Source organism: Glycine soja, chromosome 17, assembly GCF_004193775.1.
Source record: "Glycine soja cultivar W05 chromosome 17, ASM419377v2, whole genome shotgun sequence".
Classification (NCBI taxonomy): Eukaryota; Viridiplantae; Streptophyta; class Magnoliopsida; order Fabales; family Fabaceae; genus Glycine; species Glycine soja.
Genome location: NC_041018.1, coordinates 11,241,725 through 11,248,765, shown reverse-complemented (window position 1 = coordinate 11,248,765; position 7,041 = coordinate 11,241,725). Strand labels below are relative to the sequence as shown.

At 27.3% G+C, this 7,041-nt stretch overlaps 1 pseudogene; it reads left to right on the top strand.

Annotated features, from left to right (window-relative positions):
* Nucleotides 1–442: 442 nt before the first annotated feature.
* Nucleotides 443–5,613, top strand: LOC114393568 (annotated as a pseudogene).
* Nucleotides 5,614–7,041: the final 1,428 nt, after the last annotated feature.

Sequence of the window (7,041 nt, the reverse complement as noted above, 5' to 3'; positions counted from 1 at the left end):
AAAATGATAAGATCGTATCTTTTTCAAATGTTTTAAAAGAAATAAATCAATACTCTCTATAAAATAAAAGTAAAAAAATTAAAAGATCCTAATTAAGTTACATATGAAAGACTGAACTAATATAACACCATTTAAAAAACAAAAGGTTTACAAAATTTAGTAAATAATATAGATTTATCCACACTTTTTCTTTGTTTCTGCCATTGATGTTTTATCTTTATCAAACTCTGAAAAATCATGAGATTAGAAAATAGTATAACAATGAAGCATATTGCGATATGTGGTCGAAGAAGAAATTTAAAAGAAAAGTAGAAGTATCTGGTAAGAAAATAATCAATGAGATGAAAAAGTAATTAAAAAAGAAAAATAAAATTAAGGTATAAACTTACTCATAATTTATTTTTGTCATTAATATTTGTGAACATTTATAGAACAATCAACAATGAGGCATGTAAATAATGGTCAAAGGGAAAAATATTAATTATAATTATTCTAATAAATTCAAAATAATATATAGTTATCACAATTTTAAAAAATTCTAAAATAATCTTAATTTCCTTTTTTATATATAATTATAATTGATTACTATGATACTATAATATTCTACTTCTCCCATTATTTATATCACATCTTTTTATATTCAAATGTATGATAGAATGTCAAAAAATTTAAAATAACTCGCACACAATTCCACGTGTTATATAATAATTAATGTTAAAGTAATAGTTTTTTAAAATAAAGTAATATATATTCTTTTTAAACAGTTTATGATCAAATGAATTTATTTTTAAATTATTGACAATCTTTTCAAAAAGTTATTAAAGTTTAATATAAATTAAAGATATAAAGATATTTATTAATTATAAATTTCAATTTTAATACTATATATATTTAAAATAATTTATTATAAATTTAATTATCTAAAAAATATTTATCTTGTATAATATATGGATTAAAATAATAATTTAAATTAAATAAAAACTATATTAACTTTTTATTTTATTTATACACTTAATTACAATTAATTAGAAGAAAAAAATATTCAATTTAAAATAGGTGTGATCGAAAGTAAATCAGGAATTAAATATTATGCAAGCCGTGAATAATGGTAACATCATAACGTAAATGAAACCAACTTGATAGGAAAGCCTCCTTATATTCTCAAACTTATAAATAGCTAAAGCCTCCCCTTGTTTCTTGTCCTTAATTAGCTCCTCCCATTTCTCGTTTTCTTTGTTTTCTAATTTCATTCAAGGTGATTTTTTTACATTTTGTAATTTCATTCTAGCCTTCTGGGTCTCTCAAATTTCATCCCCTTCATGTTCGTTGTGTTTCAAGCTCCATATGCGATTTATGCACCGCTGAAAAAAAGTTGTAACTGAAAAATCTGGTATGTTCTCGATCTTCTCTCCCCGCTTATCGTGAAATGATCCAAATTCATGATGTCATTGTGTGAAACGTGTTCCGAAATCAATTATGAATTCAATTCACCTGATGCGTATTCTGATAATGGCCTTATATGCCGATGAATCATTGATCAAACCATGATTTTTTTTCCTCTTCTGTTTCCAATCAGCTTTTATCATTTTTTTCTCTATCTGAAACTGTTTTGATTTGCATTTTGTCTTATATGTGCAAAATGCCAGGATGAAATAAAATAGTGGGGCATTTTGGGCCAAAAGGACATGAAAAAATTCAGCCAAGAATTCTTGCATTTTGCCTTGTTTTGATTTGTTTTCTCTTTTGCTACCGGCCATTCATTTTTCATTTTTTTATTATTATTTTGGTCATTTATGACATTCAAACCTTACATATACGAATCAAAATTTTACATTTGATTGAAAATTCATATTGCATAGTAATTAGGCAATGATTTGACGACCCATGTGTTAATAGCGAAATATTTCTCATCTACCATATTAGCCTGTCTATTAAGAAAAGTTAGAAAAAGATGTTGCAGTTTAGTTTTTTTTTAATAATTATAAAAGATGTTGAATTTTCGAAAACAAGCATTTAGTTTATTAAAATAAATGTGGGAAAGGAAAAGCACAAGGCTATTAATGGATGGTTTTCATGCCAGATTTAGGTCAAAGTTTTTCACACGATAATAATTATTGCAACCCCAAAACTATGTCAAAATTGACCTTTAATCTAGGCCGGATGGCTGCCAACTGTGTAGTAACAATAGCATCTGTAAAGCAAATTTGATATGTACCCTAAAAAACAGGCAAATTTGATGGTGGCCTAACAAATTTTCTATTTATCTCTTTCTTTCTCTTTTTTATACTCTCCTTTGTTTTATTTTTTTTTATAGGAGAGGTATTGGAGTTTGGTTATGTCCTTAATTTTTTTCACGTTGGCCATTGAAGTATCTAGTCATTGAAGGATTCTTTTTGTATGATCATGAATATTAATTTATCGTTTTATATATATTGGAATGTAAAGGTCTGCATTGGATCTGCAATTACAAAATTGGCTGAAAATTACTATTTTATCTCCATTCTAAGCTCGGGTAGGTCCATCGTTTAAGTTTTAAGTTAGAATTACATGCCACACACTGCACATAAACATATAAACATATTACTCATAAAATGCACTATGCTACAGACCTTTATGCCAATTGTTAATATAATATTATTTTTGTCTTTAATTATATAAAATTAAATTTATTTATAATTATATAATCTTTAAAATTTATCTTTAACTTAAACATATTCATCTTTTCAAATCTTTATAGGAGAGAGAAAAAGTCAATTCAGAATAATTAGAAAAAAAATTAATACAAAATAATCAATGCAGTTTTATTAAAAAAATATTTTTTTATTTAAAATTATGTCTTATAAATAAGAATGGAGGGAGTATTTTATTTTCTTTTGTTACCGAATATTTTTATAAACAATAAAAAATTTGATATATATATATTTTCATTAGTGAGAAAAAAAAGTTCTTTATCATTTGAAGATAAGCTCAAATAACTCACATATTTATACTATTCTTACTTATCTGATTCCTATCAACAAATCAAGACTTCGAATGCATTCAAGTTTGCAAGCTTATTCTGAACAAGATTCACCACCCTCACCTGGGAAGGGCTCAAGAAGCAATTCAAGGAAAAGTACTGGGAATGTGGATGATGTAAGGTCCAATGGTTGGTTAGATGCCATGAAGGCTTCTTCGCCTCCTAGGAAGAAGCTAATTAAAGGGTTCAGTAATCAGGTTGCTTCAATTGACGATGACTTTGAAGACTATTGTTCATGGATGGTAAAGTTGCTATTTAATTTCATTTCATCATTCAATATTTGTTGGTTGCTTAATTTATTTGTGATTGTAGTTGTAGTTTTGTTGCATTACTTGATATTATGGAAAAGTGTGGATAAATATGGTTGATCCAGTTACTATTACAGTACGGTCAAAAACAAGGAAAAAGTTTGGTGTTGTGACCGAAATCATGGTTCCAAATCATTTTTTAAAACTTTGCATTGACACATCTCATCTTAAAAGTTTTTTTCTTTCTAGAATGTCATTTATTTGTTTCTTTTTACCAGCTTGAATATCCGTCAGCACTAGACTCTTTTGAGGAAATCATTGACCTTGCAATGGATAAGAAGATTGCAATGTTTCTAGATTATGATGGCACACTTTCACCAATAGTAGATGATCCGAATTGTGCCTTTATGTCTGAATCTGTAAGTAATACATACTGGATTGTCATATTATATATCTTATATTAGTTAAATTTAGTCAATTCTTCTTTAGTTCATAGTGTAAATACTATCTTCCATTTTTATTTTTGTTCTTTCTCAAAACATGTTTAGATGCGTTCAACTGTGAGAAGTGTGGCAAAACATTTCCCCACAGCAATCATCAGTGGAAGAAGCCGTGACAAGGTATCTAGGATGATCATTAGTTTTACATCATTTATTGAGTTAAATAGTAAATATTAATTATTTTTTTTTTATCAGATTTACTAAGTCATAAAGCCATGGTTACTTCATTTTTCAGGTTTTTGATTTAGTTAAACTAACAGAACTCTACTACGCTGGTAGTCATGGGATGGACATTATTGGCCCTGTTAGTGAGACTTTGTCCAAAAATCACCCAAATTGTGTCAAGTCTAATGACCATCCGGTGTGTAATAATAATGAAGCAAGTTGCCACCTTTTTTAATCAGCAAATGTTTCGTTGTTAGTTTTGTTAATTAGCGAGGAGATTTAAATCAGCAACCTCTCTCTCTTTCATTTTTTTTTCATCCTTAGATCAATTTTATATTTCTTGTCACTGTTTTACATACCGATAAATATCAAAGAACTAATTCAGAAGTTCACTATGACTCAATTTAAATGTGTCTAGGGAAAGGAAACAACTCTCTTTCAACCTGCAAGAGAATTTCTATCTATGATTGATGAGGTGCAAATTCTCTCTCTATCTCTGTCTCATATTAAGCGAGAAACATTCACCTTTTTCTCTATAATTAAAAAGAAACTAATGATGGGACGATTTCATGCAGATTTTTAGAATCCTCGTAGAGATTACTAAAGATATACAAGGAGCAAAAGTTGAAAATCACAAGTTTTGTGTTTCTGTGCATTACCGTAATGTAGAAGAGAATGTAAGTGTTGGTTGCATCAACCATGAAGAGTTGATATCTTTTTTTCACCTCAATCATTTCATAATCTTTTTTTTTTTTACTTAATGAACTGCAGAATTGGACAACGATTGGACAACGTGTCCATGATGTCTTGAAAGATTACCCTCTTTTACGTTCAACTCATGGACGAAAGGTATGTATGACGAGCATTCTTAATTGGAAAATAGACACTTTGTTCTTAGCATAATTTTTAAACATTTTATGATAGTTACTAATTTATAACTTTAGTAACTCGATATTCAAGTTTGTTCAAGCACTCCATTGTGTAATTCAATTAGCTACATCATAAATATCTCTTCCCTATGTTTTGGTGTGGTAGGTTTTAGAAGTTCGTCCTGTGATTGATTGGAATAAAGGAAAAGCTGTTGAATTTTTACTTGAATCTCTAGGTAAGAACCTCTCTTCTGTCTCTTATTACATACCAAGTATGACAAAGGTGTTTAATCATGATATTGCTGAACATGCAAAATGGTTTTGTGCAGGGTTAGCTGATAGGAATGATGTACTTCCCATTTACATCGGAGATGACAAAACTGATGAAGATGCATTCAAGGTATTCAATTTAAGCTGCGTAAAATAGAATTTTCGGTTTTTTCTTTAATCGGATAGGTTAATTATTATGCTACAAACTTTGACGATTGCATTGAACTTTTTTTAGAATCCAAGAGAAATATATTATACATTGAACTATGTTAACTATATATAGATGTTGCGAGAGAGCAATCGAGGTTATGGAATTTTGGTTTCATCAGTTAGGAAAGAAAGCAATGCCTTCTACTCTCTTCGAGACCCCAATGAGGTTCAAATCTCAACATAGTTATATATGCATTCTTGGCTATGCAATTATTTTGTTTGATTCTTCTTGGTTAGAATTAATATTATTTCTATAATACGTGTAGGTCATGAAATTTCTTCAACTATTGGTAAATTGGAAGAATCAAGAAAGATAGCATGGGAAGAAGTAAACGCAAGATATTATAATATATATTGATAGCATTTTGTTTCATTATATCAATCACATAGATTTTTTAGGACTGATTTCTTCCTCCGGTTTGATGTCTAGTAAGTTTTTATGAATGGAAGCTAGTGGATTATGTGCATTAGTGGTTATTATTCTATATACCATTATAGTATTTTTTTTTTTTTTATTCTTCTCAAGTTGTAATGTTTGAGATATCAGTTAGCTAGCTAAAGCTAGATTAATTAGTATCAATTCATGTATTATTAACTGCTTAATGAGCAAAAGTTATGAAAAAAAAGTAATATTATTTATACATTAATTAGTTTTAATAATAATTTATTCAATATTTTTTATCACCATTTATTTTATCACACAATTTACTGTTTTTTTCTATCTTTTTTTTTTATATAAAAATATACTTTCTATCGTATGTGCATTAAGGAATCAATATCATTGAGAGATTTATAAAAAAAATACTATTTTTTATACAGAAAAAATACAGTATTTGACAATATATACTTATTTTTGTAAAAAAAAAACTTGCAACTGCTTTATAATTTTAAGTTGTGATAAAAAAGTAAATGTCGGATGATTAGGGCGTTAGAAGAAAAAAAAAACAGGAAACAAGACACGACGGAAGTCATTAGGAAATTGTCTATTTATTGTTTTCAAAGAAAAAATTCAATGAAAAAAGGTACATATATAATTTACAATAAGGACAACACCAGTGAAACAAGATATTATAGGACATAAATTATAAACTAAATTATACATGCATGTTTAATGAAAGAAGTTGAAAATATTTTTTGTATATTAAAATATATCATTTTAATTAAATTACATGTCTATTCTTTTATGAAACATATGTTTATATTTTATAATACTTATATATAAAAGGCTCTTATCGATTTTTCACCTTAAGTTTATAAAATGTCAAGATCAATCCGAAAAGAGACTCAACTAGTGCCCCTGCACAACCCATATAATGTTCATAAAATTTGTTATTTGAGCCTTAAAACGGGATTAAGGATCTAATCAAGTTTCATGGAAAGTTAGGTTAATTTTTTTGAAAAAAATTATTTTTAAATGTGATCTTTAACAAAAAGACATATTAGCTAAAATTCATTATTAAGTCTTATTACAGTAAAATTAAATTAATAAAAGAGATTAAAAGTCATTAATAATGAATTAATGAGCTTAAGACTAGTTTTGAAGCCTTAATTGGAGACTATGTTAACTAAGGATAAATATGTAATTTCATCCTTATTATATTAAAATTTAGTTAAAATAAATTATTAGGGTCACACTTGTGACACCCTAATTTTTTTAGTTTGTGATTAAGTAATTTTAATTAAATTAGAAGAGAAATTATATTAAATTTCTATGTCCTTATACATATAATATTGTATTGTTTAAGTGTTGAGAGCTGAGT